This window comes from Scyliorhinus torazame, chromosome 6 (genome assembly GCF_047496885.1).
Source record: "Scyliorhinus torazame isolate Kashiwa2021f chromosome 6, sScyTor2.1, whole genome shotgun sequence".
NCBI classification, from domain to species: Eukaryota; Metazoa; Chordata; class Chondrichthyes; order Carcharhiniformes; family Scyliorhinidae; genus Scyliorhinus; species Scyliorhinus torazame.
Genome location: NC_092712.1, coordinates 179,135,348 through 179,158,553, shown reverse-complemented (window position 1 = coordinate 179,158,553; position 23,206 = coordinate 179,135,348).

Sequence of the window (23,206 nt, the reverse complement as noted above, 5' to 3'; positions counted from 1 at the left end):
TGAGGACCAGTGTGAGACAATGGGGACCAGTGTGATAGAATGGGGGCCCAATGTGATACAATGGGGGACAAGTGTGATACAATGGGGACCAGTGTGTTATAATGGGGGACATGTGTGACACAATGGGGACCAGTGTGATACAATGGGGGACAAGTGTGACACAATGGGGACCAGTGTGATACAATGAGGGACAAGTGTAACACAATGGGGACCAGTGTGATACAATGGGGATCTGTGTGATATAATGGGGATCAATGTGATACAATGGGGTCCAGTGTGATACAATGGGGACCAGTGTGATACAATGGGGTCCAGTGTGATACAATGGGGTCCAGTGTGATACAATGGGGACCAGTGTGGTTCAATGAGGGACAAGTGTGACACAATGGGGACCAGTGTGATGCAATGGGGGACACGAGTGACACAATGGGGACCAGTGTGATACAATGGGGGACTAGTGTGTCACAATGGGGACCAGTGTGATACAATGAGGGACAAGTGTAACACAATGGGGACGTGTGTGATACAATGGGGATCAGTGATACAATGGGGACCTGTGTGATATAATGGGGATCAATGTGATACAATGGCGACCAGTGATACAATGGGGATCAGTGTGATACAATGGAGATCAGTGTGATACAATGGGGACCAGTGTAATATAATGGGGGACCAGTACGATTCAATGGAGGCCAATGTGACCAGAGTGGGTATGCTCAACAGACTTTCCAAAGCCACTCGCTGGTCAGGATTTGATGATTCAGGTGGTGGAATCGTATCAGCATCAGAGATGTCCTGACAGGGGGAATCATCCAGAGGCAGTCAATTCAGAGGTTGCCTCTGTGAGCTGAATGGTCCATGAGCTCCGAGGTGTGTGTGCAGGACATTATGGGACACTCCAATGAAGTCTGGCAGTCCCCATGTAGAGCGCGACAGAGTGCCGGACTGATGGAGTAGCATGGAGGCAATGCAGCCACCATTAACCAGTATAAACTAATGCAAGGTTAACTGCATCCAGTCATCAGAGACAACAATCTCTACTATTTCAGAGCTCAATGACAAGGCTGTGACATGGGCACACAACAGTATTGCCAATTGCTCATACTGGGCTTCTCCGCAGCCTGAGCATTTCCAATGTTCACAGCAGGTGTCACAAGATTACCGGACACTCAGTTCAACTGTCTAACTTGAATCTAAATTAGCCTAACTGTCTGCCCGCAACTCTTGGGTGGGTAGCCACTTATAGCCCTCCTCCAACAAACGTGCACAGATGGAGCTTTCGAAACTTACTCCCAACCCTGTCTCTAAATCCTGCTCTGCAAGGCTGGTGAGATTCCACAAAAGATTCAGCCTGGCAGATTGCTGGCCTGGGTGGCTTAGTGCCACATTGTCAAGCTAGCTATTGGAAGACCTGTTACTTAGCTTACTTCTGATATATTCTCCTATCTGTTTCACTTGCTTCTCAACCATCGATTCACATCTCCTTCAGTGGTGGCCATGTCTTTTGACCTTAATACACCTGTTCATCCATCACCATCGAGCAAGCTAATCTTCCTCTGAAATTACAAAATGAAACTTGCACAATTCAAAAAATTCAATTAAATATAAACCTCTCATGTGTATAAATAGAATACCATGCTAGTGCTGATATGTATATTCCTAAAATTACCATATTGAAGGTCATCTTCCCAATTCTAATCATTCGGCAGAATGGTCTCTTTCATTCTTTCTCTCATCAGTATTAATAGCTAGATAATTCCAAGAGTCCATTCTTGGAATTATCAAATTTCACAAATTCTATTCTTCGACCATCACTTCATTCTCAACATTTTTTATTCAAATGTTACGTTTTTGCATAGGAAGTAAATTATCATTTCCCATTAGCCTAGCAGTAAACTACGAAGTGCATCTGAAACATTTTTCTTCAATTTTCTTCCAATGTTCTCTTTACTTCCTTCAACATCTAAAATCTCCAACTCTTGCTTCAGCTACACTTGCAAAATACCCTCCAGTATCAGTTCAATCAACCATTACTGCCTGTGGTAGCCTGGACAGTGGGTTTGTAATTTCATTATGGAGAGAATTAGAGCTGAGTTTGAGCATATTCTCACAGTTCCCCACATTACACCACTGGAGAGCTGCTGGTTATTTTGCTATTAACAAGCATTGATCTTCACTGTCACTGCTGCTCGATGAATTTGTTTAGAGATATCCAGCTTTTCTCCATCGGCGGGATCCTCAGTTTCGCCGGCAGCGCACCCACGCCCGAAGATTTCCTGACGGGGTGGGGGTGCCCACACTGGGAAACCCCATTGGCCAGATGCCATGGCGGAGGATCCCGCTGCTGGCAGGGGCGTGCCACACCCGAAAATGGGTGCGGTGGGCTATTGAGTGCCAGCAGCGACCTCGTACCTCACCTCACTAACTACTGTTTCAGTATGAACCTGGATAGCAAGCATCTGTTGCAGCTGTTTAGTCATGGAAGGATCGCAGCCAAGCTCCAAGCTTTCCTCACATACTGGGCATATGCATATTTACATTTTGCAGTAGGATTCGCTGAATAGCAGCAGCTTTATAATAATCTTTATTAGTGTCACAAGTAGGCTTACATTGACAGTGCAATAAAGTCACTGTGAAGTCGCCACACTCCGGCTCCTGTTCGGGCACACGGAGGGAGAATTCAGACTGTCCAATTCACCAAACAAGCACGTCTTTCAGGACATGTGAGAGGAAACCAGAACACCATCTGATTCCTCGTTGCTTAGCCACAAATATCAAACACATCTAAATCCATTTCAAATCAGTGAAATCACTTCTAAACTTTTAAGAAGTCAATGCTGAGGTAAAAGCAAGTGAAATCAAGGAGTGGTTATGGAGGGTACTGTTTTGTAGTTTCCACATTGAAATGCTGAGGTTGGCACAAGCCTATACACAGAAGACATGTTATAGTATGAAAATGAAGCATGTATGTTTGGTAGTTTGTGGGTTGCTTGTTACAAATGCCATTTCCCAGAAGTGTACCCTCCTGACAGCTGGGAAATGAATACTCCTTTAAGGAATTCAGCATCTGTTCAGCTTGCCTCATAATAGATTAACAAATACTTGGCATTTCGACAAGCGACATAATCTATTTCAACTTTGGGAGGAACATTGCCTATATGTACTGCTGTGAGCCAGTTTTGCTGACTTCGCATATGAACTGAAGGCGCCAAAGTGCACTGATAAATTAAAAGAAGATTGTATTTATTTAGCGCTTCTTCCTGTTTCCAAATACTGTCATTATGCTGCTGAACAAGAGGAATAACCAGTTGGAGAGAACGTCAGCAATGGTCGCTGGGAGAAATGATTGTTTATCTTCAAACAGTGCCAAGTGCTGGAAAATGGGATTCAAATATTTTTTCACTGGCGCAGATACGAAGGTCCATTTCTGTGCTGTAGACCTCTATGACCCTGACTTATGAGGATAAACATTCCATCCTTTGGGTGGTGGGAGGGGGCACACTTCTAGACAAGTCATGGCATGGAGGATTTCAATTTACGATGGAACTATTTATACTAAGATATAGGGCGCAATTCTCCGGAAAAATGACTAAGTGAGCGAGCGGGAATTGCCATGAGCTTCCCGGCGCTCGGCCCAGCGAGGCCGGCAACGCAATTCAACGTTAATTAGTCCACTTAACGAGGCATCACGGGCTTCTCGTCACAAATGAAGTCTCGCCACCTGAATCGCCAGGACCACACTCGCCATCCACCCGCTAACAAGTTCAAGCAGCACTTAAGCTGCACTTGCTCAGCCAATCCCAGCCAGCTCACAGAAATGGCGCTGAGGAGGCCGATCCCATGATTTGGGGATGCTGACCTGAGGAGGCTGCTAGATGCCGTGGAGGCCAGGAGGGATGTTCTGTTCCCCCAAGGGTCCCGGGAGAGTCAGCCACAGGGCAGCCAGTGCTGCCTGCGATGAGGTGGCGGCAGTTGTCAGCTCGGGGAGTGTGACCAGGACGACTGGCCTTCAGTGCCATGAGAAGGTCAATGACTCGCAGTAGGCAGCACGAGCGAGTCAACACCAACGCCCCCCCCCCCCACCCCGCCCCCACAAAGGGAGCATCCACTCCCCAACTGTATGGGTGCACTCCAGCACAACCAGTGCCATTTTATAGGCTGGGATGAGTGTTGGTGGGGAGTGAAGTCTGTATATGCAGCTGCAGCTTGCCAGCCTCCCGAGTGTCAATCACGGACCTCTTGAATCCCGCACCATTTTTCATTAGAATCGATTGTGTTCCACGTGGCGCCGGTGCTAGCCCCCCAACAGTTGCTGAGTCAATCCAGGTTCAGCGCCAGTTTTGCTGTCATGAAAGTCCACGAATCCTGCGTCGGCGTCAACACATAGAGCGAGATTCACCGTTCCCCAACGGCGATTTTGTAATTGGCGAGCAGGTGGAGAATCCCATTTGACGCCAAAATCGGGGGTGGCGCCTGTTTGACGCAGGTTTTGTATGCTCCGTCCTTCCAAAATGGCGTAATCGGGGCGCACGCCGCACACCTTTGGGACGGCCTCAGCCCGTCACCTGAAGGCCTTCCCCGACGCTCCGCCCCGGATAGGCCGAGTTCATAACGGCACGGTTCACTTCTGGTCTCAACGGCTGGGAACCCGGCATGGTGGCTGCGGACCATGTCCAGCGCCGCCACAGTCTGGCGGGAGCCATGCTGCTGGCCGGGGTGGGGAGGGCTTCTAGAGGGCTGGAGGGACTGGTGGGGGGTGGCCAGGCGGTGGCCAGCGGGGACGCTATCTGGCAGGTCAGGTCCGCACGGCCAGGGCCATGTTTTTCAGCGCCACCGCGGACCCAGCTATTCTTGGCCGTTTATTTTGTGGAGTCCGGGAGTTTTACGTGCCGAGGGTGCTAGCCCCTCACCGGTTACAACATCGGTGAGGGGGCGCCACCGATTTTTTTCCATGTAAAACGCCACAGATCCACCACACTTCGCCTCAGAATTGGAGAATCTGGCCCATTGTCTCAGAAATGGAGAATCCTGCCCATTCAATTTCACTTCCCATTGTCAGGAAACCACACTGTTAAACTTTCCCAGTGTATCTTCTTTTGTTTTTAGCTTTAAGAAAGCAGAACTAACCACAAGGAATCTGAAAGTGAAAGAGGATGCAGTCTTCATGAAAAAAATGTTTGGCAGAGAATAAAATTCATTGTTTACCAAATGCACAATGTGATGATCTAATTGTGATCAAATACATCACTTTGCCACATAATCATAAATTGCACGATTAGTTGATGAAAGTGACCTCTAATTGTTCTCCTGTCTAATTGCCCTCCTTGGTAACAAAGCATGACCATTCTTTTAAAGTTATCCCACTGAATTCAAGTTCAACACTTGATATGAAGTGAAACAAGAAGTTTCATCCTTCAACATTGGCACTATGAGTAGAAACAATGGGTGTTAATGAGTGAGACCTGTGCTTCACCCTACCAATTTATTCACTTCCCCTTTAAATCCGTTGACAATGATTTCTTCTGGTCGACAACAGAAATGAGTATAATCATAACGGTTAAAAAAGTTCCAATTGGTATTTTTAAAAATTTGGACTCAAACAACTGCTTTTTTCAGAAGGTCAAAAAAAATTAGCAATAGCATGGTTTTAATTTTGAACAATATGTGCCAACCTGGAAGAATTAATTTGGCATTAATTTGGTTATAAGGTATTGGCTCTAATCCAATCAGGGGAGGGGAAAACTTTGTTTCTCCGTTGATGGCCAAGGTTGATCATGCGCTATATTTAGATGTAAATTTATTTATTTATTATCACATGTACCGAGGTACACTGAAAAGTATTGTTCTGTGTATAGTCCAAGCAGATTGTTCCATGCAAGAAAAAACATAGGACATACGATAAATACACAATGTAAATATACAGACATCGACATCGGGTGAAGCAGACGGAGTATCGTGCTACACAGTAAAGAAGATTCTTAGAGAGATCCGTTCAGTTCATAAGAGAGTCGTTCAGGAGTCTGGTAGCAGCGGGGAAGAAGCTGTTTTTGAATCTGTTTGTGTGTGTTCTCAGACTTTAGTATCTTCTGCCTGATGGAAGAGGTTGGAAGAGAGAATAACCCAGATGATGGACTGAACTGTGTTCATGACTCTCTTTAGTTTCTTACGGTCTTGGGCCGAGCAGTTGCCATATCAGGCTGTGGTGCAGCCAGATAGGATACTTTCTATAATGTATCTGTAAAAATTGGTAAGAGTCAATGTGGACATGCCGAATTTCCTTTGTTTCCTGAGGAAGTATAGGCGCTGTTGTGCTTTCTTGGTCATAGCGATAATGTGGGTGGACCAGGACAGGTTGTTGTTGATGTGCACACCTAGGAATTTGAAGCTGTCAACCATATTAACCTCGGCACCTTTGCTGAAGACAGGTGTGCGTACGACACTTCGCTTCCTGAAGTCGATGACCAGCTCCTGAGTTTTGTTGACATTGAGCGAGAGATTGTTGTCATTACAGCATGCCACTAGGTTCTCTATCTCCCTCCTGTACTCTGGCTCATAGCTGTTTGCGATGACACTACAGTCCTGTCATCAGCTAACTTGCAGATGGAGTTGGAGTCGGATTTTGCCACACAGTCGTGTGTCTACAAGGAGTAGAGTAGGGGGCTAATTACGCAGCCTTGTGGGGCCGCAGTATTGAGGATTATCGTGGAAGAGGTTTGTTGTAACCCTAACCCTAACCCTAATCCTAACCCTAATCCTAACTCTAACATTCGCCTCCCTCCAATCATCCGGTACTACTCCAGTGGACAGTGAGGACGCAAAGATCATCGCCAATGGCGCAGCAATCTCCTCCCTCGCTTCCCATAGTAACCTTGGATATAAGGCCCAGGGAACTTATCTATCCTGATGCTGTTCAAAATTTCCAGCCCATCCTCCTTCTGAACATTAACATTCATGCTGTTCTTTCGAGCAACAATGTCCCTCTCTCTAGTGAATACTGAAGCAAAATATTGATTTAGGGCTTCCCCTATCTCCTCAGGCTCTAGGCACATGTTCCCTCCATTGTCCCTGATTGGCCCTACTCTCACTCTGATCATCCTCTTATTTCTCACATAAGTGTAGAATGCCTTGGGGTTTCCCATAATCCTTCCCACCAGGGCTTTCTCATGCACCTTTCTAGCTCTCCTAAGTTCATGTTTGAGTTCCTTCCTAGCTACCTTGTAACCCTCTAGAGCCCTGCCAGATCCTTGTTTCCTCAACCTTACGTAAGCTTCCTTCTTCCTCTTGACTAGAAGTTCCATTTCTTTTGTCATCCAAAGCTCCTTCACCATACCATTCCTTCCTCGTCTCAGTGGAACAAAACAATCCAGCACTCGCAGCAAGTGCTCCTTAAACAACCTCCACATTACTGTTGTGCATTTCCCTGAGAACGACTGTTCCCACTTTATGCTCCTCAGCTCCTGGCTAATAGCAGTATAATTTCCCCTCCCCCAATTGAATACCTTCCCATACTGTCTGTTCCTATCCCTCTCCATGACTATGGTAACGGTCAAGGAGTTGTTGTCACTGTCACCAAAATGCTCAGATCAAATCTCGGAACAGGTATATCCTATATTAATGGTCGGGCCCAGGGCCGCATAGGACTGATCAGGAGACCTGAGGATCCTCACACAGAGGGGAGGATGACTGCAGTGGGAATGATCTCAGGCAGCACTGTGAAAGGGCAAGAGCTGTATGGAAATTCAAGCCACTGATCATGGAGGCCAGGTCACCAGGTACTAATTTGTGGGTGACTGGCTGTTCAATTTGCAAGGCTCGTTCAATCCGCAGCTCATGAGATCTTGGGGAGTGAGGGTGCCTCTCATGGTGAAGTTGACATACTAATTGTAGTATTCAAACGAATCTGGCCTGCAACATCTGCCACAAGGGGAAGATGGTTGCCTTATCAGCTCCTTGATCCTTCTTTGATGGATCAATTATGCCAATTTAGTCAGCATTGTAATGCATGAGTGTGTGACGGATTGGCACCCAATTTTTAACCATTTGCGAGCCTAGCCTCCAAGCATTGAACTCCAAGGCTCATACTCATGTCTACATAACAGGGAAGTAACACAAATGTGGCCTCCAATGCAAGGCGTTATACTGAAGTTGCTCATCATTCAGCGCATTCAAGGGATGATGGGGCAGGGGCGGGGGGAACATCTTGTTCCCCTGTGAGATTTAAATGTAGTTCCATTGAATGCAGTCAACTGCCCTCACTCCTCACTCTTGGGGGAGTTACACAGACACAGCCTGCTGGAACTCTGAAGAGTTGAAACACTCCATTTAGGTGGGGTTAAGAGGGACAACTGTGGACAAGGGGCTATTGTGTGACGGGGAGGGTGTGAGGCTTAGTGGAAAGTTGCTCACATTGGGGAAGAGCATGGGTGGATATCCGTGATCCTGAGATGATTGTCAGAGCATTGTCATGACTCTTCATCGTTCACTTTGATGTTCTTTTCCTTTCGATTTTTTATTCTGGAGAATCATGAAGCCAGTTGAGTTGGCAAATCTTCTGATTGCGATTGCCCAGTAGCAGCGACGTGGACATGCTGCTGCACCTGACCAGGACCAGCACCTTGCAGAGAAGGGGAGGCAGAGCCCATTGAACTTCCAGTAGCAAGGCCACAGATGATGGAGCCTTGAAGTAGACATTACCGACCATGGATATTCTGCCGTAGAACTTCCTACTTCCAGATGTCATAGGACCTGTGCCGAAGAAGATCACATCTGTCCCGGGGTACAGTGGACTACATGTGTCAGGTGATGCAACAGGTGACACCACATTGCCTGTGATCCTTAAAGTTATTTCCCCTCTGAATTTCTAATCCAGTAGCTCGTTTCACGGCTGAACCGATGAGCAGTCAGCAGCGCAGAAGTGCATGAGAGGTCACCGATGCATTATATATGAGGGTCCACAGGTACATCAACCTGGATTGGGACCAGGCGAACCAGGATGCTAGGGTCACGGTCTTCATCCGCATAGTAGGCATGCCCCAGGTGCAGGGTGTCATCGACTGCTCCCACATGGCTTAAGCTCTACAAGGCAGAAAGAGGGCACAACTTTTGAAACGCAAGGGATTCCACTCCCTCAATGGCCTGATCATCTGTGACCATGTGATACGTGTCATGCAGGCGTGTGCCCATTTCACCAGATGCATCCATCGCGGGTGCATCTGGTGGGCAACGGGCTGGACAGGCTGGCAGCTCGCCATCCTAGTCGCCCGAGCCGCGGCCTGGCCCATCCAGGCCGGGCTGCCCCAGGAAACAGCCGCCAAAGGGGACCCGTGCCATTGGGCAGGAATCACAGGATTCCACCTCCAGCTCTGCTGTACCGTCTGGAGAACCACGTAGACGTAGTCATAGGGCCCGTAAGGCCAAAAAATTAGACACTGAGTAAGTTGGCACAGGTGCAGGGCACAGACTAGCTATAGGAGCTGGGGCACGTGCATGCACTGTTTGTTATTAAAATCACTTTCACACCTACAGAAGCTGCCTCTCTGCTCTGTCCGATGTGTGCGGGGGTGTGGTGTGAGGTGAGTGCCAGTGTGTGTGTGTGAGGGGTGATAGAACGTCAGCCTCAGGTGAGTGTGCCCCTCCCCGCCTCCCCCAGGTCGCCCTCGCCATCCCCCCGGGCAGACGACGGGACCGTGCGCTGCAGTGTCAATGCCGCATGCAGGGACGATCCAGGTGGAGGGTGGTACTGTGGCCATGAGTCAGACATTGTCTAACGATGTATAGCCAGGAGCTCATCGCAGAGCGGGTTGTCATCATCCTCCATGGCCTCCAATAGACACGCTTCCACTGCTGACCGTGTGAGCCCGGCCCGTTGTGCCGCAGGTGGATGTGCAATGGAGGGGTGGTGTACATGCGGGTGGGGTGTGGGTGGTTGGTGTTGGGTGGATGGGGGAGGGTGGTTGGTGGTGGGTGGATGAGGTGAGGGTGGTTGGTGTTGGGTGGGTGGGGTGAGAGTGGTAGGCCGGTGCCATACTGTGCTGTCTATGCCCATACCCGGCGATTCCCACAGCCCCTAGTCTGTGAACCGGGCGGCTATCAACCCATCCCGTGCCCGCTGGCCCAGCCGGTAACGGTGGACAGCCTCCCGTCCATGTCCAGCCTGTCTGTCCTGTACATTGCCCCCATCCTCCTCATCTGGGGAGGCCTGCCCTCCGTCATGTTGCTCCTCTCCCTCCTCTGCCACCAGCACATCGCCCCTCTGCTGGGCTATGTTGTGCAGGACGCAGCAGATCACAACGATGTGGCCGACCCTATCTGACGGGTACTGGAGGGCCCCTCCAGAGCGGTCCAGGCACCTGAAGCGCATCTTCAGCAGCCCAAAGCACCTCTCTATCACACCCCTGGTCGCTGCATGGGTATCGTTGTAGCGGTTCTCCACTCCAGTCTGTGGCCTCCGTATAGGCGTCATCAGCCACGACCACGACGGGTAACCCTTGTCGCCCAGCAACCAGCCCCTCAGCCGGGGGTGGCATCTCTCGAACATTGCGGGGATGAACGATTGTGCCAATATGAACGAGTCATGTGCACTGCCCGGGTACCAGGCGTAGACGTGCAGGATCCGCATGCGGTGGTCGCAGACCACCTGAATGTTCATGGAGTAGGTCCCCTTCCTATTCGTGAACACAGCCCTGTTATCAGCTGGTGGCCGCACGGCGACATGCAACCTATCGATCGCCCCCTGGACCATGGCCATCCTGGCCACGGCAACAAATCCCGCTGCATGGGCATCCTGGCTGGCCCGGGCCACAGGGAACTGGATGTAGCCGTCCGCGATGGCATACAGGGCGTCCGTCACTGCACCGATGCCTGCGAGGTGCCGGAAAGGTCCCCACTTGGCGACTGGAAGGACCTCATCGCGTAGAAGTTCAGGGCCACCATCACCTTGATGGCCACCGGGAGAGGGTGTCCTACCCCAATGCCACGTGGTGCCAGGTGTGTCATCAGGTGGCAGATATGGCCGATGGTTTCCCGGTTCATCCTGAGTCGCCTCCTGCACGCGTGAGGTCCTGGTACGACAAGCGGCGCCGGTACACACGGGGCCTCATCGGGTGTCTCCGTGGCACCACCACCTCCTCCTCCTCGTCCTCTTCCTCCTCGTCCTGTCGGGCGGGCGGCCCTCCAGCCTAGGGGGCTGCCACCTGCCTCTCTGCGGCATGCTCCTCTGCGACAGCCTCCGCTGCCTCCCTGGCACACTCCTGCTCCAGGTCACCCAGGGCAGCATGTAAAACTGCGGCTCCCGCAACGGCAGCCAACATTGCTGGGTGATGCCCAAACATTACCACCTTCAGGGGGTGGAGGATAGATGACATATCATCATTGTCCATGCCCCCCTCCGCAGCCAGGTGCCATGGGCTGCATGGTCGGGACGGTTGCCACCTGGCACCTGGCCAGGCAAGCCCCCACCGGGCACTCACCCTCCCCGGCTGCCCCCCCTCCCCGGCACACATCCTGCCCAGCCCCCCCTCCCTGGCACTCACCCTCCCCGGCACACACCCTCCCCGGCACTCACCCTCCCCCCCCCCAACCCGGCACACACCCTCCCCGGCACACACCCTCCCCAGAACCCCTCCCCTCCCTGGCACTCACCCTCCACCCGCCACCCGGCACTCCCCCTCTCCGTCACTCACCCTCCCCAGCCTCCCTCTCCGGCCCCCCTCCCCCCAGCATTCACCCTCCCCGCGCCCCCCCCCACCCGGCACTCGCCCTCCCCGCCACCCCCCCCAACGCGGCACACACCCTCCCCGCCCCTCCCCCCAACCCGGACCTCACCCTCTCCCCTCCTCCAACCCGGCACTCACCCTCCCCACCCCAACCCCCACCCCACCCGGCACTCACCCTCCCCGGCACACCCTCCCCACCCCCCCCCCCACCCGGCACTCACCCTCCCCAGTCCCACCCTCCCCGGCACTCACCCTCCCCATCACTCACTCTCAAAGGCACTCACCCTCAAAGGCACTCACCCTCCCACCCCCCCCACCCGGCACTCACCCTTCTCAGCCCCCCCTCCCCGGCACTCACCCTCCCCGTCACTCATCCTCCCCGGCACTCACCCTCCCCAGCCCCACCCCCACCTGGCACACACCCTCCCCGGCACACACCTTCCCTAGCCCCCCCCTCCCTGGCACTCACCGTCCCCCCACCACCCGGCACTCCCCCTCCCCGTCACTCACCCTCCCCAGCCCCCCCCCCCCCTCACCGGCAATCACCCTCCCCGCGCCCCACCCCCAATCCGGCACTCACACTCCCAGCACTCACCCTCCCCCCCCCGCCCCCCCGGCACTCACCCTCCCCAGACTCACCCCCCCAACCCGGCACTCACCCTCCCCGGCACTCCCCCTCCCCCTACCCCACCGGGCACTCACCCTCCCCAGCCCCATCCTCCCCGGTACTCACCCTCCCCGTCACTCACCCCCACCCGGCACTCACCCTCCCCGCCCCCCCCCCCCCAAACCCGGCACACACCCTCCCCGCCCCTCCCCCCAACCCGGCACTCATCCTCTCTCCCCCCCCTCCAACCCGGCACTCACCCTCCCCAGCACCCCCCCCTCCCACCCCACCCGGCACTCACCCTCCCCGGCACTCACCCTCCCCACCCCCCTCCCGGCACTCACCTTCCCTGTCCCAGCCCCGGGGCCCATAGCGTCGCGCCTGCCCTCGCTATTCTGCGAGGCACGCGCCGTGATTCCTGTCGGCGTGAATTTTTGGCTGCCGGTGAATATCGCGGGCGCCGTTGGTGCGGTGGAGCAGGATTCATGCCGTCCCCCCGGCAGGGGGTCGGAGAATCCCGCCCATCCTTCCTCAGAAAAGGAGACCAAAACTGCACACAATATTCGAGGTGTGGCCTCACCAAGACCCTGTACAATTGCAGCAACACATCCCTGCTTCTGTACTCGAAGTCTCTCGCAATGTAGACCAACATACCATTTGCCTTCTTTACCGCCTGCTGCACCTGCATGCTTACCTTCAGCGAATGGTGCACAAGGCCACCCAGGTCCCGCTGCACACTCCCCTCTCCCAATTTACAACCGTTCAGGTGGTAATCTGCCTTCCTGGTTTTGCTTCCAAAATGAATAACCTCACACTTATCTAAATTATACTGTATCTGCCAGTGATTTGCCCACTCGCCCAACCTGTCCAGATCATGCTGTAGGATCCCTGCATCCTTGTCACAGTTCACCCTCCCACCCAACTTGGTATCATCTGCAAACTTTGAGATGTTACATTTATGGAGTGATATGGGCCAAATGCAGGTAAGTGAAATGAAATGAAATGAAATGAAAATCGCTTATTGTCACAAGTAGGCTTCAATGAAGTTACTGTGAAAAGCCCCTAGTTGCCACATTCCGGCGCCTGTTTGGGGAGGCTGTTACGGGAATTGAACTGTGCTGCTGGCATGCCTCGGTCTGCTTGCTAGCTTAGTGATTGAAACTGGGCGGCATGGACTAGCTGGGCCGAAGGGCCTGTATCCATGTGTGTAAGGAGGAGCAGAGAGGATGCCAACAGAGCCGGCGTAAGAGCGGGTCAGATCGTCCCTGGGAGGGGGGCCACCACACTAGCGGGAAAGCTAGTGGCAGGAAGTATGAAAGAGAGGGGGGGCCGCGGTGGGTCTCCCAAAGGGGAGAGAGCATCTGGCGTGGGGGCGGGGACACAGGAATGGGGGGTAGATAGGGGGACATTTAGAAAAGTAGGGCACGGGAGGGAGTGGGGGAGGGCAGAGATGGGGGAAGGAAGGCAGATTCGAGACCATGAGGGGAACATGCCCATGAAGGGCAGGAGCTCCAGACTGGCTTTAGCAGGTCAATTTGGGAAAGGTGGAACAAGAAGGCACTGTTGGCAGACACTTTAGAGGGGCCCGAAATAAAGGGAAACCCGGAGTGCTTCAGCACACCCACATGGCGTACACACAGTTGGTGGCCATGTTGGGTGTCCCCTGGACAAAGGGAACCCCCAGAGCATAGTGGCCCGGACTCATGATGAGAACAGTGACCACGGCCATTTTGCATGGCCCCCGAAGAAAAGGAAACCCCGGAGTGCAGGGGCACATCCTCAAGATAAGTATGGTTCATCCCGCAGTAGAGGGGGGGGGGGGCTGTGTACAGAAACCACCTACCAGTGTCACTCGGAACGTTAGGGGATTTAATGGCACAGCGAAAAGATCCAAAGTCTTAATCCATCTGAAAAGTATGAGAACCGGCATAGTCTTCCATCAAGAGACACACCTGAGAGAGAAGGACCGACTGCGGGTAAGGAAGGGCTGGGTGGGACAGACCTGCCATTCCTGCTACGGGACGAGAGCTAGGGGGGTAGCTATTTTGATAAGCAAGAGGACGGTGGTCACGATGACAAAGATGGTCACTGACCTAGGGCGACGGTGCATCATGTCAGTGGTGTCCTAGACAGGCACCGACAGTCCTGGTGAACATGTACGCACCCAACTGTGACGACACGGAACTTAATGTCCGATATCGATACTCACTGGCTGATCATGGAGGGGACTTTAAATGTGTACGAGACCCATTGATGGACCAATCAAATTCCAGAACAGAGAAAATGACAGGCATGGCTAGGGAACTGGAAACGTTTATGGAACAGATTGGGGTAGCGGACTCATGGCGGTTCATGCACTCAGGTGAGAATAGGTTCTCGTTCATCTCACCAGTACACAAGATCCACACCCGCATCGACTTCTTTGTAGTGAGGAAATCAGTGTTTCCAGAAATAGTCAGAGCTCAGTACTCGGCGATTGTAATCTCCAACCACGTGGATGCGAGGTTGGAGACGGATCATGCCCAATGCCCCATAGGGAGGTTGGACATGACCCTCTTAGCCAACAAGGTCTTCTGCCAGAAAACAACACAGGCCATAGATGAGTTGTTGTGAACAACTGGAACAGGGAGGTCTCACCTTCTGGGAGGCACTGAAGGCTGTGATTAAGGAAGTAATTATTGCCTACAAGGCCCGCAGAGATAGGGAAGAGAGAACTCACCGACTCCATACTAGAGGTTGACAGACGGTACTCCAAGGCCCTCACTGTAGAGCTTCTGGCAGAGAGGAAAATGGTGCAAATGGATTTAACCTGATATCCACCAGGAAAGCAGTGTACCAACTCCACCAGGCATGGGGGACCTTTTATGAGCATTGAGACAAGACAAAGCTAGCCACCTGCTGGCTCACCAGCTGAGAAAACAGGCAGCCATGAGGGAAATAGCCCAGGTAAAGGACTGCAGAGGCAGAACCAAAAAAGGGTCAACAAAATATTCAAGGCCTTCTACCGGGGATTGTACACCTCTGAACCTCCCGAAAGGGACTCAGGGATGAAACAGTTTAGAACATAGAACATAGAACATTACAGTGCAGTACAGGCCCTTCGGCCCTCGATGTTGCGCCGACCTGTGAAACCACTCTAAAACCCATCTACACTATTCCCTTATCGTCCATATATCTATCCAATGACCATTTGAATGCCCTTAGTGTCATTCACAGCCTCAAGTCCCTCAGCCTTCCCTCATAAGATCTTCCCTCCATACCAGGCAACATTCTGGTAAATTTCCTCTGCACCCTTTCCAATGCTTCCACATCCTTCCTATAATGCGGCGACCAGAAATGCACGCAATACTCCAAATGCGGCCGCACCAGAGTTTTGTACAGCTGCAACATGACCTCATGGTTCCGAAACTCAATCCCTCTACCAATAAAAGATAACACACCGTACGCCTTCTTAACAACCCTCTCAACCTGGGTGGCAACTTTCAGGGATCTATGTACATGGACACCGAGATCTCTCTGCTCATCCACACTACCAAGAATCTTACCATTAGCTCAGTACTCTGTCTTCCTGTTATTCCTTCCAAAATGAATCACCTCACACTTTTCTGCATTAAACTCCATTTGTCACCTCTCAGCCCAGCGCTGCAGCTTATCTATGTCCCTCTGTAACTTGTAACATCCTTCTGCACTGTCCACAACTCCACCGACTTTAGTGTCATCTGCAAATTTACTCACCGATCGTTCTATGCCCTCCTCCAGGTGATTTATAAAAATGACAAACAGCAGTGGCCCCAAAACAGATCCTTGTGGTACACCACTAGTAACTGGACTCCAGTCTGAACATTTCCCATCAACCACCACCCTTTGTCTTCTTCCAGCTAGCCAATTTCTGATCCAAACTGCTAAATCACCCTGAATCCCATGCCTCCATATTTTCTGCAGTAGCCGACCGTGGGGAACCTTATCAAAAGCTTTACTGAAATCCATATACACCACATCAACTGCTTTACCCTCATCCATCTATTTGGTCACCTTCTCAAAGAACTCAATAAGGTTTGTGAGGCACAACCTACCCTTCACAAAACCTATCTCTAATCAAATTATTCCTTTCCAGATGATTATACATCCTATCTCTTCTCAACCTTTCCAAGACTTTGCCCACAACAGAAGTAAGGCTCACTGGTCTATACTTACCGGGGTTGTCTCTACTCCCCTTCTTGAACAAGGGGACAACATTTGCTATCCTCCAGTCTTCTGGCACTATTCCTGTAGACAAAGATGACTTAAAGATCAAAGCCAAAGGCTCAGTAATCTCCTCCCTAGCTTCCCAGATAATCCTAGGATAAATCCCATGCAGCCCAGGGGTCTTACCTATTTTCACACTTTCCAGAATTGCTAACACCTCCTCCTTATGAACCTCAAGCCCTTCTAGCCTAGTAGTTTGAATCTCAGTATTCTCTTCGACAACATTGTCTTTTTCCTGTGTGAATACTGACGAAAAATATTCATTTAGCACCTCTCCTATCTCCTCGGACTCCACGCACAACTTCCCACTACTGTCCTTGACTGGCCCTACTCTTACCCTAGTCATTCTTTTATTCCTGACATATCTATAGAAAGCTTTATGGTTATCCTTGATCCTACCTGCCAGAGACTTCTCATGTCCCCTCCTTGCTCTTCTTAGCTCTGTCTTTAGGTCCTTCCTAGCTAACTTGTAACTCTCGAGCGCCCGAACTGAACCTTCATGTCTCATCTTTACATAAGCCTCCTTCTTCCTCTTGACAAGTGTTTCGACTGCTTTAGTAAATCACGGTTCCCTCGCTCGACCACCTCCTCCCTGCCTGACAGGTACATACTTATCAAGGACACGCAGTAGCTGTTCCTAGCTGTTCCAAGCTCCACATTTCCATTGTGCCCATCCCCTGCAGTTTTCCTCTCCATCCGATGCATCCTAAGTCTTGCCTCATCGCATCGTAATTGCCTTTTCCCCAGCTATAACTCTTGCCCTGCGGTATATACCTATCCCTTTCCATCACTAAAGTAAACGTAATTGAATTGTGGTCACTATCACCAAAGTGCTCACCTACCTCCAAATCTAACACCTGTCCTGGTTCATTACCCAGTACCAAATCCAATATGGCCTCGCCTCTCATTGGCCCATCTACAGACTGTGTCAGGAAACCCTCCTGCACACATTGGACAAAAACAGACCCATCTAAAGTACTCGAACTATAGCATTTCCAGTCAATATTTGGAAAGTTAAAGTCCCCCATAACAACTACCCTGTTGCTTTCACTCCTATCCAGAATCATCTTTGCAATCCTTTCCTCTACATCTCTGGAACTTTTCGGAGGCCTATAGAAGAACCGAATAGGTGACCTCTCCTTTCCTGTTTCTAACCTCAGCCCATACTACCTCAGTAGACGAGTCCTCATCAAACGTCCTTTCTGCCACTGTAATACTGTCCTTGACTAACAATGCCACCCTCCCCCTCTTTTACCACCTTCCCTGAGCTTACTGAAATATCTAAACCCCGGCACCTGCAACAACCATTCCTGTCCCTGCTCTATCCATGTCTCAGAAATGGCCACATCATCGAAGTCCCAGGTACCAACCCATGCCGCAAGTTCACCCACCTTATTCTGGATGCTCCTGGCATTGAAGAAGACACACTTGAAACCACCTTCCTGCCTGCCAGTACACTCCTGCAACTTTGAAACCTTACTCATGACCTCACTACTCTCAACCAGGAGCAGCACGGTAACCTTGTGGATAGCACAATTGCTTCACAGCTCCAGGGTCCCAGGTTCGATTCCGGCTTGGGTCACTGTCTGTGTGGAGTCTGCACATCCTCCCCGTGTGTGCGTGGGTTTCCTCCGGGTGCTCCGGTTTCCTCCCACAGACAAAGATGTGCAGGTTAGGTGGATTGGCCATGATAAATTGCCCTTAGTGTCCAAAATTGCCCTTAGTGTTGTTTGGGGTTACTGGGTTATGGGGATAGGGTGGCGGTGTTGGCCTTGGGTAGTGTGCTCTTTCCAAGAGCCGGTGCAGACTCGATGGGCCGAATGGCCTCCATCTGCACTGTAAATTCTATGAAAATTCTATGAAACCTCCTGTATACTGGAGCTACAATTCAGGTTCCCAATCCCCTGCTAAACTAGCTTAAACCCTCCTGAAGAGCATTAGCAAATTTCCCCCCCAGGGTATTGGTACCCCTCTGGTCCAGATGTGACCATCCTGTTTGTAGAAGTCCCACCGACCCCAGAATGAACCCCAATTATCCAGAAATCTGAAACCCTCCCTCCTGCACCATCCCTGTAGCCACGTGTTCAACTCCTCTCTCTCCCTATTCCTCATCTCGCTAGCACGTGGCACGGGTAACAACCCAGAGATAATAACTCTGTTTGTCCTAGATCTAAGTTTCCACCCTAGCTCCCTGAATTCCTGCCTTACATCTCGATGGACTGGACATGCTAATCATGGGGAACAATAGTGGAGGGAGCTGGAAGCACCACTAGGACTGGGGAAGTCATGTAAAGCATCAAAGCCAAGTAGACGGGGAAGGCACCGGGACCATTCACGCCAGCACTCGCCCAGCACATGATGGAGAGGTTCGTAGACTCACTAGCGAGGGGCACCCTGCCTCCAACGCTAACACAGGCCACCATGCTGCTGATACTCAAAAAAGATAAAGACCTATTTCACTGCTCAATGTGGACGCAAAAATACTTGCAAAAGCCCTGGACAAGAGACTGGAGAACTGTGTACCAGAGGTGGTCACAGACAGGCTTTGTTAAGGGTAAACAGCTAATGTGAACATCATCCGGGGTGAGCACACCAGAGGTGATCGTCTCCCTGGATGCAGAAAAGGCCTTCGACTGAGTCGAGTGGAATTACTTCCTTGAGGTACTGGAGGGGTTCGGGTTGTGGACAGGGTTCACCTCATGGGTGAAACTCCTGTACAACGTCCCGAAGGCGAGCCTGTGGACCAGCACGACCAGCTCTGAATACTTCCAGCTGCACTGAGGCACAAGGCAGGGTTGCCGCTGTCCCCGCTCTTGTTTTCCCTGGCAATTGAACCGCTGGCGATCGCCCTGCAAGAGGCAGAAGGCTGGAAGGGATCCAAAGAGGAGGCAGAGAGCACAGAGTTTCACTCCATGAGGATGACCGTCTCCTCTACATCTCAGACCCGCACAACGGCATGAAAGAAATCATGAAGCTCCTGGAAGAGTTTGGAGCCTTCTCGGGTTACAAACTCAATCTGGGCAAGTGCAAAGTATTCCCAGTGAACCCGAGAGGGGGAGCGTCTACTTTTTAAAATAGCCCAAAGCACATTCCACTACCTGGGATCCAGATAGCCCATGACTGGACACGGGCCCATAAGTGGAACCTGACCAGTCTGGTGGAGGAAGATGGGATGCACTCATATTTTCCCTGGCGTGGTGGGTGCAGACGATGAAGATGAACATACTGTCCAGGTTCCTCTTCCTGTTCAGATCCATACTGATCCCCAAGGCCTTTTCCAGGCAATAGACCAACTGATTATGGCGTTTGTGTGTGTGTAGGGGGGGAAATCCCCAAAACAGTACCACAAAGGAGAAGAAGCATGGGGGACCGGCCCTCCCGAACTTGCAATATTACCACTGGGTAGACACGGCTGAGAGAGTGAGGGAATGGACGAAGGAACCAAACACAGAATGGGTGAGGATCCTTCCAGGCTGTTTGGTTGGCAATCATCCTCCCTTTGGGTGCCCAAGAGCCCCTTCTGGGGGGAGATTGAGGTGCCCTGGCCCCCATGCCTAGCCAGTGCTGGAATTCAGCCTTGGATAGAGTGTTGGTGTACAGGTCTGAGCGCAAATCTGGCAGAAACTGCTGGACCTGGGACTCCAAGATGACTTCCATCCTTCCCATGTGCTTGCCTACCAGAGTCATGACATCATGGGCGGGATTCCCCGATTCCCCGCCAGGTCGGAGAATCGCCGGGGGGCGGCGTGAATCCCGCTCCCGCCGGCTGCCGAATTCTCCGGCGCCGGGGATTTGGTGGGAGTGGGAATTGTGCCGCGCCGGTCGGCGGCCGCTAGCAGTGGTCCCCAGCGATTTTCTGGCCCGTGATGGGCCGAGTGGCCGCCCGTTTTTTTTTTTTGCCGGTCCCGCCGGCGTGAATTAAAGTAGGTCCTTACCGGCGGGACCATGTGGCGCGGCCTCCGGGGTCCTCGGAGGGGACGCGGGGGGATCTGGCCCCGGGAGGTGCCCCAACGGTGGCCTAACCCCCGATCTGGGCCCACCGATCCGCAGGCGGGCCTGTGCCATGGGGGCACTCTATTCCTCCGCATCGGCTGCTATTCCTCTGCCATGGCCGACGCGGAGATGAACCCCCCTGCACATGCGCTGGGATGATGCCAGCACACGCTGGCGCTTCCGCGCATGCACCAACTGGCGCCGGCCGGCGGAGGCCCTTCGGCGACGGTTGGTTAATTAATAGAAAGCAAAGAGTGGGGATTAATGGGTGTTTCTCTGGTTGACAATCAGTAGCTAGTGGTGTCCCTCAGGGTTCAGTGTTGGGCCCACAACTGTTCACAATTTACATAGATGATTTGGAGTTGGGGACCAAGGGCAATGTGTCCACGTTTGCAGATGACACTAAGATAAGTGGTAAAGCAAAAAGTGCAGAGGATACTGGAAGTCTGCAGAGGGATTTGGATAGGCTAAGTGAATGGGCTAGGGTCTGGCAGATGGAATACAATGTTGACAAATGTGAGGTTATCCATTTTGGTTGGAATAACAGCAAAAGGGATTATTATTTAAATGATAAAATATTAAAACATGCTGCTGTGCAGAGAGACCTGGGTGTGCTAGTGCATGAGTCACAAAAAGTTGGTTTACAGGTGCAACAGGTGATTAAGAAGGCAAATGGAATGTTGTCCTTCATTGCTAGAGGGATGGAGTTTAAGACTAGGGAGGTTATGCTGCAATTGTATAAGGTGTTAGTGAGGCCACACCTGGAGTATTGTGTTCAGTTTTGGTCTCCTTACTTGAGAAAGGACTTACTGGCACTGGAGGGTGTGCAGAGGAGATTCACTCGGTTAATCCCAGAGCTGAATGGGTTGGATTACGAGGAGAGGTTGAGTAGACTGGAACTGTACTCGTTGGAATTTAGAAGGATGAGGGGGTATCTTATAGAAACATATAAGATTATGAAGGGAATAGATAGGATAGATGAGGGAAGGTTGTTTCCACTGGCGGGTGAAAGCAGAACTAGGGGGCATAGCCTCAAAATAAGGGGAAGTAGATTTAGGACCGAGTTTAGGAGGAACTTCCTCACCCAAAGGGTTGTGAATCTATGGAATTCCTTGCCCAGTGAAGCAGTAGAGGCTCCTTCATTAAATGTTTTTGAGATAAAGATAGATCGTTTTTTGAAGAATAAAGGGATTAAGGGTTATGGTGTTCGGGCCGGAAGGTGGAGCTGAGTCCACAAAAGATCAGCCATGATCTCATTGAATGGTGGAGCAGGCTCGAGGGGCCAGATGGCCTACTCCTGCTCCTAGTTCTTATGTTCTTATGTTGGCATGGTGCCAAGCCCCTTCCCCGCCGGCCGGCATGGCGCAAACCACTCCAGGGCCAGCCTAGCCCCTGAAGGTGCGGAGAATTCTGCACCTTTGGGGCGGCCCGACGCCGGAGTGGCTCACGCCACTCTTTGGCGCCGGGACCCCCCGCCCCGCTGGGTAGGGGAGAATGTTCCTCCATCCAGTCTGCTGACATTTCTGACATTTCTCTCACGGCCGCGCCAGGGTGAAGAATCCAGTTTGACGCTGTAATCCGGCCCGGTGCCGATCCGGCGATTCTCCGGGCATCAAAATACGGCATCACCGCGGAGTGTGCAGCGCGGCCGGGTGCCCATCGCCAGAGACCCGCTGAGCAAACCCCCGCTCCCGATCGGCCGAGTTCCTGACAGCGTGGAACTAACCACATATTGCCGGTCAGGATGCTCGCATGGCGGTTGCGGACTCAGTCCACAGCCGCCCTCATTCGGGGCGGGTGCATCGGAGACCAGGGGGGACAATTACATGTGCAGGAGTTCAGGCTCAGGTACGGGGCCGATCGGTGAGCTTATTTATTTATTTTTTGTCTGGCTCCGCGATCCGAGTCCGCCGTGGAGCACGGCGCGGCAGCTGGAGGTCACCACCGTGCACATGCGCGGCTTCTGACCCGGAAGTGCGGGGGCCCGTATCTGCAGCAAAACCTACACGATTCACTCCGGGTCCCTGCTAGTCCCCTGCAGGGCTAAGAATTTGTTTAACTTGTTTCTGTGAATTTCGGGAATGAAACGCCACGTTTTAACGCCGGCATGGGGACATAGCCTCATTTTGGGAGAATCCAGCCCCAAATGTCCCGCGCTGGTTATTACAGGGCAGACCTCTTGTTGAGTAAATAGGAACGCCTGCCTTTCCTGGATGACTTCGAGGAGAATCCCAGTGGAGCAGAGGATTTTATTATTTTGGACACCATTGGAAAGCAAAACGAGCATACACACCTGGCTTGCAATGAGTGAATGTCTGTACAGGTGCTGTTTAAACCTGGTAGCAAGACCTTCGACCCCATTTGTAACATCAGGGTGGACGAATCCCTGCCCACCAAACAAGATACGGCAAGCACCTTGTTGATGCGTAATTAATAAGCTGAAAAACAGAAAATTGTGCAGACTAATCTGACCTGCCGCTCAGTGGGACTCATGTTAATTTAACCATCCGCCACCACACTCCAGAATGGAACATTCCTCACAGTGGCCGGAATTCTTCGACCACTTTTCGAATCATCAGGGCAGCCCCACCTACAGGTTTCCCAGCTGTGTGGGGTGGCTTCAATGGGAAATCCCATTGGGAAGTGG